Below are 16,817 nucleotides of genomic sequence, written 5' to 3'. Positions count from 1 at the left end.
TGAGCAAAAAATTCTGAGAAGCAATTCGGGAAGCAATTTCAAGCAAGAGACTCTACAAATATTACGAAGAAAATATTTTTATAACGAAACATCATGCAACGTGGATACAAACTCCGTGGCTTGTTTATGAGTTTCTATCACTTCGATTATATTCCTGCAAGTAATGAAACATTTTTCGGTAACGTTCGGCAGTGCACACACGTCCATCGAACGTTCGATTCGATAACTGTGAAAAGTAAAGATCGTTACGTTCAAATATTAAAACATTGTTATTTATTTGAAGTGAAAGCGAATACGCGATATTTCGAAGAAAAACGAAATAATTGAAATAGAGTTTCCATGTTAATTGAATTGGTTTTGAATGAAACTTTTCGCTGGATGTAACAACACCAGTTTCAGAAACGAAAATAATTGGAAATAAAATCCGAAAAGATATATTTGTGCGCGTACGTTTGTGCTCACCTTGTAATTTTTAATATTGCGCAACAATATTGTACAAACACTATCACCGTGGTTTCGGTAATTATTATAAATAGTAATCCAATTGTAACGATCAGGTATTCGTGCAGCAGAATGTAAAGGATATACTTTTCTTGGTCGACAAAGTATACGATGTCGATGGGCAATTTAATTGCACGAGATTCGTTTAACGGTACTACAATATTGAGAATAGCAGGGTACAATGAAGACACCACAAATGTTACGACGATTGGAGAAAAGCACACTGCAACAAGCGCAGAACATCTAACAGATGCAACGACGAATGATTGGAAAAAATCACAATGCTTCTTAAATTTTTCTCTATAAGTTCGCTGTGCACACAAATATCAGCTCGCTCCTTAAATCATTGTCAGAGATATAAAATTTAAAGAAAGGAACAACGCTATTTTTTAAATATCATCTTTAAGCAGCGGATTAAAAATACACAGTGTATAAAGAAAAATTTAAGAATTTGGGGAGTATGATACAGGCTCGTGCGTTGTTTTATTTTCGTATGCAGACAATTCGACGAGCCACACTATACTGGGAAAAGGGGTTCATTGTTGTAAAGGAAATAAATTATTCGAATAACTTATTAGATGTCGATCTTACGTGTGAAAAATATAGCAAAGTATTGTCCACTGCCAATGTACTTCTCTATTATTTTGCATTCCTCGTCGTTATCTAGTTTGCTCCAATCGCTTTCAAAGTGATGTACAAGGTACTTGATCTGTTGCAAACAAGTACGAAAATGTAAGTATATTAGCTACAGGACGTTAGGATAACGTAGAGGTGTTCCTGTTAACTTACTTTGTCCGTGGAAAAGTATAGTATTTTGTATTTCATGATAAATGTCATCGTGAATAGAATGAACGGTACGTTCTTTAAAAAATTCTCCAGTTGAAACGACGTCATGATGAATGGCATTAACTACAATGAGCACGATTTTTTAACAAAATGTAACATTAGAAACATCGCGCGGCATTCCTCGATATAAAAATATAAAGTTTCATTAGTGTTAAATATTACAACAAGGCAGTAGTTACTAATATTGTAATTAAATATTCGTAATTAAATTTCTCAATAATGTAATTGATAGATGTTATGGGTAACCATTATTTTGAATTTTTGTTTATTTCAAACCAAGCAGTTCTACAAAACCGTTTCACAAAATTGTGCTTCTTGTTTATAATTTAAGAACGGTACAAAAAGTCGGTTAATTGTGAAATGCAATAAACGATAATTCTAAAATATTATTTCTCCGTTGAATTTGTGTTACATGAATTATTACGAATTGTCTGAATCATGGACAAAATGCTCCATAGAATGTGAATCGCTGTACCATCTCATTGTTGATCGAGATCGATTAATTAATACAAAGTTTAATTTTAACAATAACAAATAATTCCAACCACTCATTGTACGCAAGTAAGCAAGTTATAATTATTAAACGATAGAATATCAGAACAGACGGAACCGAAGCGTATTTAATAAAATCACGATATCTCTACTGAACATTTCGATCGTACGCTAAATCGAAATTAAGAAATTTCAATCGTTAGATCTAATTTCGTTAAGCAGTACAGTACCAAGGTAGTAAAAGGAACGAACAAACCTGAGCAATCAAGCCAGAAGTGAATAAAAACAAATAAATGAATCTGTGTATTCTTTCTAGCCATGTGTCGTTGCGTATCCAAATTTTGACGATACATAAAAGAACCTTGTGCAATTTATAGTAACGATAGTCTTCGAAGTTCATTTTCGCGCGGTCGTCGAAACACTGTCGTTTTCGAAGTGTCAGATGCTTCTCCCCACCAGTGAAAGTCCCGTATTATTTTTACCTTCAAATTTTCCGTAATATGTTCGATATTGTGGATTGTGTCAGTTTGAAATGATTGACGGAAGGTGTAATTTAAAAGTGTCTTTTCTTCTCAAGAATGCAAGGAGGAACCAATTTAACGATCGATACACGCTCCAGTCCCTGCACCGTTGCTGTTGTTTCGCGTTGAATTTCCTCAAAAACATGTGTGCATTTCTCGATGGCGATTCACTTGACTTTCCACTGTAACTTAATGACTGTTATTTGCTCGGACATCGATGTCGCGAGGGGTTGATATTTTCAGTCTTACATTTGAACAGTGAGCGAACAGTGAGCGAATAGTAAGCATTTAGATACCTCGCTACGAAGGCTTGACCTGGTGCATTCGTAATATCGTTCAGTATACATTGTACGTGTGCGAATCGATGAAACGTGCATTCGACGTGCAGCGACTTTGAAGCTCAGTTCATCGAATGATGTAAGTATAGCGAAGCTCATTCATTGATAATCATTTCTGAAGCTACATGGCAGAAGATGTTTGGAAGATAGAGGTACGTACAAACACAAAACAGTTGAATATTTAATTGTCGCACGGTACAAATATTACGTTAACATTTGCAAATATTACGACTCGAATATGTGGACCTTCAATATTTAATATTTGCAAATACATCCATAACTGTGTAACACGAATTATACTGCTGATCGTTCGGTAAAGCACAGTGAAGGCAGTGGTGAAATTAAAAGTGCATAAATTTCACTTACTTACTTGGTGTAAGTGACCTGTCAATCGGTGCAACTGCATTGAATTGCATTCATTAAGAAAAATAAAAAATTGTACGTTCTTGTCGTTGTACCTTTATGAGAATGTTATCGATAAGTTGGCCGTTTTTTACCGATGAAAATGAGTCCAAACACGGTCTAATTCGGATGATTTTTAATTATTCGGGTTTTTTTTTCAAAAATAGATAAATTTATTTTTTGAAGACGAGAGTACAGTGCAGAAGGGGACAAGGAAGACGAGAGAACAATGCAGAAGAAAAAATGGTAGCAAACGTGGGAGAATCAAGATCGTGGAAACTGTATTTTAGGTTATACCACGGTTTGACAACGATGATGGTACGTATTTTATATATTATGGAAACATGGTCATTGTTCGAAATGTTGCTGAGATTTTCAACTATTTGCGAGTTGTTCGACTGTAGCTACATTGTTGAATGATGTTCCTTTTCGGTGAATTGAGCAATGCATGCGCGTCGTGGCGTGTTAATGAAGTGCATTAGTTGAGAGCGAGAATCATGATACGTGCACACGTTGGTTAATTATAATGTATACAGTAACGTTCAGACTTAATCGAGTGATTTACAGTTATAATAGCGCGGTGTTTTTTTGAAGTAACATGGTTGCTCTCGAGACGTAAATAAATATGCAAATACGAAGTAACATTCACGTATAATTTATCGCGAGCTTGTAAATTGGGATAAATATGCTGTCGATACGAAAGCTGCGATTTCTTTCTGAATTTTCTAGGTCACGGATCGTTTTTTTCTTAAATAGGTTAAAATTGTTCGACTTATGTATATAAATCACGCTCCAAGCTGAAAGAATTGTTCACAACTTGAAGAACCATCTTCGCGAAAGAGCTGAAATCTCTCCCACCAACTTCTTAGAATTTTAATTTTTTCTTCATTTTCGAAATCGATACGAAGCGAGGTAAAATTGTCTCGGTTGAAACACACGCTTTTTATCAATAGTGAGCGTACAGTGCATAAAGGGACAGTCCATTTTGAAGATGAAAGTAGTGTCAAAGAGATTGTGGGGATTCTACTGCACATTGCATTGCAATCTTTAAATGGTAAGAATATATCTACTACACGAGTATATTAAGAAAGCATAAATATTGTTCTACTATTTGTCACAAGTGTTTTGAAAAATTTTATATTATCTAGGATGTTGCTTAGCTTATCTTCTTCTTATTAAAGTAAGGCACAAAGAACAAAAGTGATTTTTATAATAAAACGTACATGTTTTGGTATTGATCAATTTAATGGAAATATTACCACGAATATCATCTTGTTCTCTTATAAATAATTGTTTGAAGATAAACAATCAGAGTACGCCGAATTGTCGCCATTGATATTTACGATTTGAACAAATGTTTCATTACCGTAATTGGAATAATTCAACATTGCACGATCGTGTAATAACGTAACAAAATTACTGTCAAAGATTACAAGACGATTTTGTTCTATATTTTATTTTTGTTCTTTCATGAGAAGTCATTGTATATTTTTGGATCGACACTGTGGACATTTTATAACGTTATATCGTTTACAGGATACACTGTCGACAAGATCAATTACACTGCATTCAATATGAGTCACTGTTTTCTATTCAGAGAGAACGAATTGGCCATAATTGAAATAAAATCAAATAGGTGGTGTTACCTCCTCAGTGACTTTGAGCGATCGGTTGAGTTTCATCCAAGTATAGAAACCACAGTGGTTAATCGTAGTTCAGATTACCCGGTAAGTTTGAACAATCCGCAAGCGTGTTCCACGATTATTATGGTGGTAGTTTCGGTTGGAATTACAATGCTCGTATCCAGAACATTGACTGTGTCAATATGCAACATAATGAGGTGAAAGCAGTCGTCAAAGTTGACGTAATATTTGAAGAGAATTAGAATGCTCAGAGACCGATTATAAACAAATAAAATATTGCTAGAAAAATAAATATATACGAAAAGACGTCATGCTCCATTTACTCGTGTGCAACGATGTTAATGTAACGAGTGTGGAATTATGTACATTTGTCGGGCAAACATTCTATCGTTTATAAAATACTATAACGGTTCTCTCATTCATAGCATGTCTGGCTATAATCACTTGTTCCACTTCACCGACGAAGCAATCCACTTGCATCGAATCCAACATCCGTGTCATCTGCAAATTATGTTACGATGGTGTGTCTCTCAGAAATTATTATAAGAATTTGAATTATTTAAACTGACAGAGTACTGCCATGGTGTATGCTGATATAACGAACCGATCTTCGATAACAAGTTTACGTTTATTCAAATACGTGTCTTAAATTTAGCAATTGTTCAAACAAAAATATTTGACAAAAATTACTTTCACTGGTATCGATACGATAGATTGTACAATTAATGTGTTACATATATTGTGTGTTTTCAGGTGCCTTTAAATTGATGCTGCTTTTTAATTTAATAATTGTTTAATGAACAAAGAAAAAGACCCTGTGACGGTTTTATTAATACTGCTTGTGCTTCGATGTTCAAGTGCGTAAGTAATATCATAATCAATTCAAATAAAAGGTTCTTGCTGCGTCAAAAATCGTTAGTCTTAATTATTTCTATTAATATAAAATTATCGCGCGGAGAATATTGAAATTAAATAAAAAAAAGTAATACTTTAAAGCTCGGTACACCAATGATTAATATTCAAGAATACAATTTATTGGTTAATTTATTTAATTTCCTTTCGTAAATTTTCACATAAAAGCTGTATTCACTTTCAGTGAGCAATACTTTCAGGAATAAAATAAAAATTGTTAATTTTTTGGTCATGGTCTTAAGAACTAGTCAGTTAGAACCTCGGTGTGAAAACCTTTAAAATTTTTCTATTATTGCAAACATTTGTGAACAATCGTGTGTCAGGAGACATTTTGTACACTGTGCAGGAAAACATTAATCAGACAACAATAACGGTTGAACAAGTTACGGATACGTGTGAACGTCTCTTTCGTGCATTTCCTTCAATTCGTTTTCCAGTTTAATTGTAGTTACTTCTGAACCGACTGGAAGAGCATAAAGTATGAAAATGTTGTATTTAATATCTGAAATGAAAGAAAATCCATTTACACTTTGAACAATGTACCGTACAGATCGAACTGTGTATTATATCGTAACGAAGGAAATTCTTTTACCGAGGTGAGACCCTCCATAGAGTTAACGAAGAAACCTTTTTTGGTTAACATGCAGCTGTTTATGCTTCGTTGCAGAATAAATAGGTAGAATTTTTGAATTTCGAGAGGGATCTCGTACCAACTTGAGTCGTATCTAAAATTCATATACACGATAATTTCCTTTTTCGAACTACTTTGGCGGTACAGTGATCCCCGCTTTCAAGTGACAGATTCAGAATCGTCGATTCACTTGAAAGCGGGAATTACTGTAAAAAAGAACTACCATAGATCTATTATAAAGAAATACACAACACGTTAAGTACCAGAATATTTTAACGAAATACAAATATAAGGAAAGCCATTGATAGTTCTCAAGTTTTCGATACAACTCGTATTGTTTTTCAAAGTATTATATATTAACGAAAGTTAAGTACAGTAGAGGCTCCCATATCTGAATATTCTAACGTACGATTATAATAGAGCTGTGACAAAGACCTTATGATTATGACCTTAATAATGTGACCTTAAATAATTAAAAAAATTGTCAAGTTTCTTAATTTTCGAATAAGTGAAGTTTATTTAAATTTTTCTGGTTTCTTTAATATCAGAATAGTAATAATTCTATCGTTCGAACGCTTTGTATAAATTCTTATTAATTCGGATACGACAGCTCTACTGTGCACTTAAGTTTACTAAATTTCTTTTGCATGACTAATGATAATTTATTGATTGTACAGTCTCGAGAATTTCTAGTAGAAAAATACATAGCCAACGTGTTAATACAAAATTATGGATAAAGGAGAAGTTCGAGAAGAATGGTAATGTTTGTGATCGTGTTTAATGATGTATATATTAAATTAATGTTTCTACCAACTTGATTGTTTTCACGCGTATTGTTTCGTTCGGAGATGGGAAATTTTTTTAATGTACACGTCAATTGTGTATTTCAAATGGCGCCTATCCGGAACAAAATATAATTCATTGTGTGAATCAACGAAGGAGCTTTGTTATTTAATGCAAAACGACGGACACGAGGTATTGTTTTCGATACACACCAATTTTCGAAAAATTATATTGTTATCGCGGATTTTACGTATTCATGCCGCATGCCAATGTGCGAAATAGAATGAAAAACGTGTACAGAATATATTTCATAAACAGGAACAATAATATTAATACATCACTTCGAACAAACGGTACATATTCTGCGTAGATTTGATATATTTTTGTTGTTGTTTATATACGCCATAAATGCATAAACTAGAGAGTCTAGATGTTACAATATTAACTGTGTTTTCGTTTTATAAATTGTTGGTACACTACTTGTAATCGCGTGCGCAATGGTTGTCAACTATACAACGACAGATCGAAGAATAATGTCATCTTTACAATTTTTACGTAAAATTTCTTATTCAATGAAATGAAATTTTCTTTTTCTTCCACTTGAGAGTTTTAAGTGGAAATAAAATACAGACACCAACGTTTCTCGTGTATATACGACCAATGTTAAATTAACGGACAATATGACGTTCGATCCTCGAATTTACAACCCTTGGAGGACACCTGCGATCACGAATATCGTAGTGCACCAATATTAATCTATAAACCGAAAACGAACAGTGTTTATCGTAATAACTATACAGGAACTAATAATATTTAATGATCGATCGTATCGAATAATTTGAAGTGTTTGGTGCTTTCAAAGTGTTTAAAATTGAGATTACTCGTTCCATTGGTTGACCATTGAACATGGAATATTTTAATTAGGCATAGTGTTCGGTGTGAATAGAAAAGTGTTCAAGTTTCAGCACATTTTATGAATCAAGTCAGAGTGTGTAAAATCTGAACATTGGACATTGGTAAGTACACCGCGTTAATTGTACATTTTCTTTTTTTTAAATTTACTTTAGTGAATATTACGTTTCGAAAATTCTGAATGTTCGATTTTAAACACTCTTTCCTCTCAATATGTTCCTTACCCGACAATCCTGAACATCCCACACAGGTGTTCCAATAAAGTCAGGAAACTGGTTTCGGTTGCGATCACGAGGAAACAATTTACGGATAAGGATAATATTATACAAAACGCGATGGTGCGTATGTAGGTCTGCGGTCCAAAGTATTCGGCTAGGAATGGCTGCCTCTGAAGTAGCGAATAACAATCTGGCAATTCGTAGATGAAAAACGTTGCCAGAATAATTGTCACGCCGATCGTGCAGATCAGCAAGACTGAAATCAATGTATCGTTAATCCATCGAGTATCGAATCAATCGTTTACCCAAAATTGACGTTCATTCTCTGTATCTATCGTCAAAAATATCGAATAAGAAAAAAACAATTTCGTTCAAATATTACGTAAATACTGACGAGATACTCAACATATAGACTATTCAACAATCATCAATTAATTGTTAGAAACGTGGTAAAAAAATTTAAACAAAAAATTATCGTAGAACTTCGTATCTTGTAAGAGCACACGTTTGATAATTATTTACAAAAACACCTCGTGATTTATTACGATTTTTGAACATTTTACGAAGAACAGAGTTTCGAGTTATTCGTGATTCGAATCGTGTTTTATCGAGATTCCATTCGAAGCACGGATTACTCGAGATTCCACAATCTACCTGTGTCAAGGGCAAGGTCATGGACGATGCGCAACATTTTGTGAATACTCTGAACCCTCTTACAACACGGTTAATTCGTTGTGTTGTACTCTAACCCTATTAAACAAAACCGAGACAGTGTGGTGGAAATACTTGCGTTGCACTAGAGTCGTTTATTAAGTTTATTGAGTCGTGTTACACGGGAACCGTGCTGTAGGAGGGCTGTCACAATTTTTACACGATATTGTAGAACTGTCACAATTTTTGCCCCGTGTTATAGAAGAACTGTCACATTTTTTTACGGTGTTACAAGATTGTCACAATTTTTGCAAGTTATATCAAAACTGTGTTACGAGAGGACTGTCACAATATTTACACCATTTTCTAGGACTGTCACAATTTTTGCACCGTGTCAAAAAAGAACTGTCATAAATTTTTGCACCGTATTATTGGAGGATGCAATTTTTACACCGTTTTCTAGGAGTGTCACAATTTTTGCATCGTGTAACAAAAGTACTGTCGTAATTTTTGCATCGCGTCACAAGAGAACTGTCACAATTTTTGCCCCGTGTTATATCGAAACCGTATTTCAGAACTGTCAAAATTTGCACCGTGTTGCAAGAGGACTGTCACAATCTTTTCACCATATTATAAGTGAACTCTTCTAATTTTTGCACCGTGTTGCAAGAGGACTGTCACAAACTTTTCACCATATTATAAGTGAACTCTTCTAATTTTTGCACCGTGTTACAAGAGGACTGTCACAATTTTTGCCCCGTGTTATATCGAAACCGTATTACAGGTCTGTCAAAATTTGCACCGTGTTGCAAGAGGACTGTCACAATCTTTTCACCGTATTCTAAGTGAACTCTTCTAATTTTTGCACCGTGTTGCAAGAGGACTGTCACAAACTTTTCACCATATTATAAGTGAACTCTTCTAATTTTTGCACCGTGTTACAAGAGGACTATCACAAATTTTGCCCCATGTTATATCGAAACCGTATGACTGTCGAAATTTGCACCGTGTTGTAAGAGGACTGTCAAAATTTTTTACATCACGTAATAAAAAAAGTGTCGTAATTTTTGCACCTTTTACAAGAGTACCGTCACAAATTTTGCCCCGTGTTATATCGAAACCCTGTATTATATAACCGTCGAAATTTTCAATTTCTAATAATAAAACTGTCACAATTTTTTCACCGTGTACAAGCGTACGTCGTAATTTTCATCCGTGTTACATCGAAGCGATGTTCCCGGAGTCCCGAGTCACAAGAGAGTCTCCAAGCAATTACGAATCAAACTCTCCAAAAGTCACCTGAAAGTCTTACTGGTACTCAACGGTTCAAACTCAACCATCCCCGTCACTGGATCACGATCACGTCACTGCAGGTGAATTTCTCGCCGACTCTCCACCCCTTAAAATCAAAATCGTCACCGTTCTCTCCCCCTTTCTTACGTGTAAGCAGCATGTCGAAGAGACGTACGTTGCTCGCGTATTCCCGCAGGATCTCGATACTTTCACGGTCCTCCTTGAGAAACTCCCATTCGGTTGGTATCTCCGGGAACAGGTTTTCCAGCTAGTCACGTCGCACAGGACACACGGCTCGATCGTTAAACGTTTCGCGGTTGCGGTCCGGTTTCGTGTTAAAACGTTATCCCACGATTGTGTTAGCTTACGGTGGCGAGGCTGTCGTGGAAGCTGACGTACTTGACGCTGGTGAACACATTCGGGAGTACAGACGAGAGGATGCGTAGCTCGCAACGAATGTCGCACTCGTCGAAGAATATCAACGCCAGCTAGGGGAACAGAGACGGGTCTCTTTTCGATTAAGATGCGTTTCTTTTTCTTTATTTTTCTTTCTCTCCAACCGAACGGACACTGGTCCTGGAACCCTCGTACCTGGAACAGTATACCGAACACTGACACGAAATAGACGAAGAGCACCCTGAGTGTTCGCAGTCTTGGTCGGTGGCTGGGCCAGAGTCCGGCCAGAAGCCTTCAGAAGCGTTTTTTGGAACGTGTGCTCGTAACTGTCGACGAGGTACATTCTCCAGCGAGGTCGTGGACGCGAGTGCCGACCCGATCGATCGACGAGCTCCCTTTATATATCCTCACGCACCCCCGTGGCGGTGAAAATTCACTGGCACGCGTCGCGACGCGCGGCGCAAGGAAACACGGATGATCGACAGCGGGTGCAATTTGCGGGATCGATGACCCGTGGCGGGTCCTCGACCCCGTCCGTGAGAGAAATAAAAAGAAAAAAAGAAAAATGAAAGGAAAACAGAAAGAAATTATACTCAGAAACGAAGGAACGAAACCGGTGGGAAAAAATTGTCCCCGGTAATAACCGGGTGTCATCCACCGGTGACATCCCCCTCTTTTCGGGAAAAGTCGACGCAAGCGCAGGGCTTTCCCTTTGTTCGGTCACCCTCCGTCACTGGTGCTTGAAATGTTGCGTAGGGTGGAACGTTTTATACTTTGTCCAGGTGGGAGGGCGAAGTGTAATATTGTTGCGTTTCGCTTGGGAATTTAATAACGGTCGATGGGGGGACTTCGAGCGGGCTTGTGATAGTCGGTGAGCGCGCAGGGGTGGACAAGGAGGTGGTACTTGAATTTCGGCGGGGGTTCTATGCAAATTTTACCGAGGTGGTCCTCTTGAACGGTTACGGAAGGTTGCGGAATATTCGCCAGTCGTCGCTTCGGTATTATCGGTTATTCGTATTTATTAATACTTGCTACTTGTTCAGTTTGAAAAGAATTTATTGTTTAAAGAGAAGTATTTATTAGGCAAAGAAACAAGTGTTTACAGTGTATTTATTAATATTTGCTACTTGTTTACCTGGAAAAGAATTTATTATTAAAAGAGAAGTATTTACTAGGCAAAGAAAGAAGTGTTTATAGTGTATTTATTAATATTTGCTACTTGTTCACCTGGAAAAGAATTTATTATTTAAAGAGAAGTATTTACTAGGCAAAGAAAGAAGGGTTTATAGTGTATTTATTAATATTTGCTACTCGTTTATCTGGAAAAGAATTTATTACTTAAAGAGCAGTATTTACTAGGCAAAGAAAGAAGTATTTATGATGGGTTTATTAATATTTCCTACTTGTTTACTTGAAAAAGAATTTATTATTGAAAGAGAAATATTTATTATGCAAAGAAGGAAGTGTTTATAGTGTATTTATTAATATTTGCTACTTGTTTATTCGAAAGAGAAATTTTAATTCGAAGAGAAGTGTTTACTGTAATTGGACTCTAGATTGCATTGGTTGAAACAAGTGCAATCTTTCTTGTTTACGATGATGTTCGTAAGTGAATGGGGAATGGTATTTGATTTGGAGGATTTAGAAGCTTTTTAATGGAAAGCAAACACGATCGAGGAATTAAAGCGTGATTTAAATTAAAATTCGTTGACTTTGTGATAATGGTAAAATGATTTCTCGAGGAGATCGCTAGTGAGAAAGGTCAAGCCCCTCGGTGTGTCGCAGGACGTATCGATCCTTCGTGAAAGGGTGCGAAAGTGTGTCACGGGAGGAACGTGGCATGCAAGGAAAAATCAATATTCCCCCGTCCGCACGGTGGAGGCATTCAAATGAGGATCTTGACCTTCGCAACATCGGTACGGATCACGGGGAAGCTTCTGTCGAAACTAGGAACTAGGTAGCTAGATACTAGGTACTATAGAAACTATTATTACCCTGCATATTTCTGTTCGCAAGTCGCTGGACACTTAACAAATGCGAAATAAGAACGAATTGACATTACAAAATTGTACAAATCATGAAACGGAAGTAATACTCATCAATTGGTTGCGCTATAGAAGAAATACGAATCGTATCGCATATTAAAAATTTCAACATTTTCAATTTCAATTTTGTTGCAATATTCTCTACGTGTGATTTTAGGCATCTCGAAAATTTACTCGCGGATAAAATTACACTTTTTTCGTATTATTGTTAACTATACTGTAAAGTAACGACTTCAAATATGTAAATATAAGAAAATAAGACCACTTTGGGAATTTGTATCTGCATCTTAATTTACATTTTTCATGGCGGACATGCAAGCATCCGGTGACTTATAAATGGTAATGGTATTTATAAATTTTTTAAAAGCATTAAGAGTTTCTGTGCCCGAGACGAAATTTCCGTTAGGAAGCGAAATTAAAATTACACGATGTTTTTTTTTTTCGAGGGAATGCGCTATTCCCGAGATAAAGGAACTGTAAAAATGCGAAAAAGTGGAACGTTTTTGTCAACGGCTAAGCTTGATTATTGATTTCCCGTTAAAAGGTGCAAAAGTGTGTTACGGGGGAGACGTGTCACGCGAGGGAAAATCCATATAATCTGAAAATCAATATAATCTTATAACAGAATGAGTTAAGGGTGAGTGTTTTGACTTTTAGAAGGAGGTAAAGGTTAAACAAATAACAAATAATAATTTCCCTTCCAAATTAAAGTCTCGAAGTGGTTACAGAAATTATTATCGCGTTAATGTTATAGCTTTTCTGATACTAATATTATTATTACACTGTAACAGCATTGCAGGATGATATTATTGCAGAATATTATTGCACGGCGTAAGCGGTATCTCTTTGGAAGAACGTTCTGAAGTTTACACGGTCCAACACAGTATTGTACAATATTCTACGGTACAATAGAACATCGTACAATATTTCACGATTCAATAAAATATCGTACAATATTCCACGGTTCAATAGAGTATCGTACAATGTTCCACGGTTCAATAGAGTATCGTACAATGTTCCACGATACAATAGAGTATCTACAATATTTCGCGGTACAATAGAGCATCGTGCTATATTCCACGGTACAATAGAGCATTGTACAATATATTAGGATACAATAAAATATCATACAATATTCCACGGTTCAATAGAGTATCGTACAATGTTCCATGGTTCGATAGAGTATCGTACAATGTTCCACGATATAGTAGAGTATCTACAATATTTCGCGGTACAATAGAGTATCGTGCTATATTCCACGGTACAATAGAGCATTGTACACTATTTTACGATACAATAAAATATCGTACAATATTACACCGTACAATACAGTATCGTACAATGTTTCACGATATAATAAAATATCGTACAATATTACACGGTTCAATAGAGTATCGTACAATGTTCCACGGTATAATAGAGTATCTATTATACAATATTTCGCGGTACAATAGAGCATCGTGCTATATTCCACGGTATAATAGAGCATTGTACAATATTTTACGATACAATAAAATATCGTACAATATTACACGGTTCAATAGAGTATCGTACAATGTTCCACGGTATAATAGAGTATCGTACAATGTTCCACGGTATAATAGAGTATCTACAATATTTCGCGGTACAATAGAGCATCGTGCTATATTCCACGGTATAATAGAGCATTGTACAATATTTTACGATACAATAAAATATCGTACAATATTACACGGTTCAATAGAGTATCGTACAATGTTCCAAGGTACAATAGAGTATCGTGCAATGTTCCACGGTACAATAGAGCATCGTACTGTATTCCATGGTACAATAGAGCATTGTACAATATTTTACGATACAATAAAATATCGTACAATATTACACGGTTCAATAGAGTATCGTACAATGTTCCAAGGTACAATAGAGTATCGTGCAATGTTCCACGGTACAATAGAGCATCGTATAGTATTCCACGGTACAATAGACCAGCGTATAATATTCCACGGTACAATAGAGTATCGCATAATATTCCACGGTACAATAGAGCATCGTACAACGTTCCACGATACAATACCGTACGGGACAATACTTTGCAGCATCATACAGGATTATACAGTGTCACCGGGTATCGTAGAGAATTCCATTACCCTATTGATCAATGAATCATGTAGTAGACCTAGAATCAAATGTAGTAGATGTCAGTGTATCATTGGACACCCGATGAAGTTGTAGACGATTTAAAATCAATTATTCGCTCGAGGTTACTAAGGAATTATCTATCCCGTTTGTTTATTCATAAGGTGTTCTACCTACTGTAGCACTTGATCATCTTCACGCATAAATCCACAGGTACACGTTCTCTGTCACTAATAGTATCTCTCCCATCGCGAAAGTGAAAGTTATAGTCCAAGTGATTCGTAGTAGAGGGAGTAACCTTGTGCAGCCAATCGATTTTAATTTGCCTAAAAATACTGGCCAAACGTTGGAACACTCTTTTCAAAGAATACAACTCGAAAAAGATATAAGGTGAAGTATGAGAAAAATTTTTTCTGGGAATGGAAGTATGTAGACTGATCTAGCCTGTTGGTACGATAAGATTTATTGCTTGTATTGTTAAAACGAATCGTTAAATTGTTGGACAATTTGAGCAATTTATTATAATACAGCATAATATGCTTTGAGATATTTTCAGTAGAAACTATTTCTACTGAACATTCTACTATAACATTCTGTTAAGGATTAGAATAAACTGATCGAGACACTCGTATATTAATATTTTCTTCGTATACTTTACTTCAAATTTTCAATAACTAATATTGTGATAAAAATTACTCGAAGAACAGAGATATACTACGATAAATCGTAAGCATAGTCTAACAATTTCTCGATTCGTCCCGTCTATTAATTATCTCGTGAGTGGGTTCTTCTCAAAAACTTAAGTACTAATAAGCGATGCAAAACAATATGTATAAGGTATAAGATAGATCGTTTATTTTCACTAATGAGCGACACTGTTTCTGACAAGCTATTCTTTCGTAACATCACTATTGGCGGAATACTACGTTGAGCTACACTTTTGTACACTGCTCCGTTATCCAGTATAATTCATGTCGATATTAGGCTCCGCATCGAAGGAAATAAAATACACCGAAATATTAGAGAAACGTATCGAGCATTTGAAATTAATATTTCTTTTTTATCAAACTCCGTCACCTTTAATAGATGACGAAACGAAAAGAAATTTCATTTCAGGATTTCTTTCTCCTGGATTTTTTCGCTTAAATTATTTATCTGCAACGATATTGCGTCGAGTTAAAATGGGAAAAGCGTACGATTATTAAAACTCGTCAGAACGTCGAATGCATACGGTTATTAAAAATCGTGAAGATGTTACCAGTTAATGGGAGAAAGATTTCCAAAAATATTCAAATGGCGAAAATCCATTCGTCGATGGAAAGTAAATGGTGATGAAGATGGGAATACAGTCCTCCAAATTTCTTTGCAGTACTAAAAGTAATGATTTTTTTACTTTCAAGTGGTAGTACGTATTATAGTGTGTTACAGAAGAGTCGTTAATACATTTTTAACGAAAACTTACTGTCCACGCTATCGTCAACGGTTACACAATGTCGTTTTACTCACGCTTCGAGATACACGTTCAAGGAATAGTCGGTGTACATCCGGTGAATAAACTTCGCTTGGAAAGAGCAAAGAAAATGAATTAAAACGATCAATGCGTTCACTATCAGGTCGTTGAAGTGGCCCGACGAGTAACTGAATACGACCAACTGTTACGCAAAGAAAGCAAAAGTGGTTTCCTGTCTAGTAGAAGCGAGACTTGTTTTACGATTGTACGAAATATCGTTAAATATTGGAACAGTCCACAAGTTCGTATTTTTCAACTTACACGAAACGAAATATTACTTTTTTAAGTTTTACCGTTTTAAAGGCAATTTTTTTTATGTTGTCTTTATAGACAACACATTGATGCCAAGAAGAAGGTGTCAACCATACTGATAGTTATTGCTTAGAGCAACCACAAGGGAGTAAATATAATTAAATAATATTTTCTACGTTCATGACAGAGAAAATATTTTTTAACCGATTATTAATATTTATATTATATTTAGGGATTGTATCAGTATTTGACAACATTATTATAATAGCGATGATCACAGATGTTTTTACTAAAAGGAGATAAATTTAAGAGCTGACCCGATATGTGTGTGAGAATTGTTCGTAAATTTATTTCGA

The 16,817-nt window shown here is 35.6% G+C and overlaps 1 long non-coding RNA gene across 1 annotated transcript; it reads right to left on the bottom strand.

Annotated features, from left to right (window-relative positions):
- Positions 1-2,492: 2,492 nt before the first annotated feature.
- LOC143150442 (uncharacterized) lies at positions 2,493-4,851 on the bottom strand. Its single transcript, XR_012993058.1, has 2 exons — positions 4,747-4,851; positions 2,493-2,819 (listed from the first exon to the last, which is right to left on the bottom strand). It is a non-coding gene; the product is annotated as an uncharacterized LOC143150442 (long non-coding RNA).
- Positions 4,852-16,817: the final 11,966 nt, after the last annotated feature.

Source organism: Ptiloglossa arizonensis, chromosome 8, assembly GCF_051014685.1.
Source record: "Ptiloglossa arizonensis isolate GNS036 chromosome 8, iyPtiAriz1_principal, whole genome shotgun sequence".
Taxonomy (NCBI): Eukaryota; Metazoa; Arthropoda; class Insecta; order Hymenoptera; family Colletidae; genus Ptiloglossa; species Ptiloglossa arizonensis.
The sequence above is the reverse complement of the archived record's forward strand: the minus strand, read 5'-3'. Positions and strand labels throughout refer to the sequence as shown.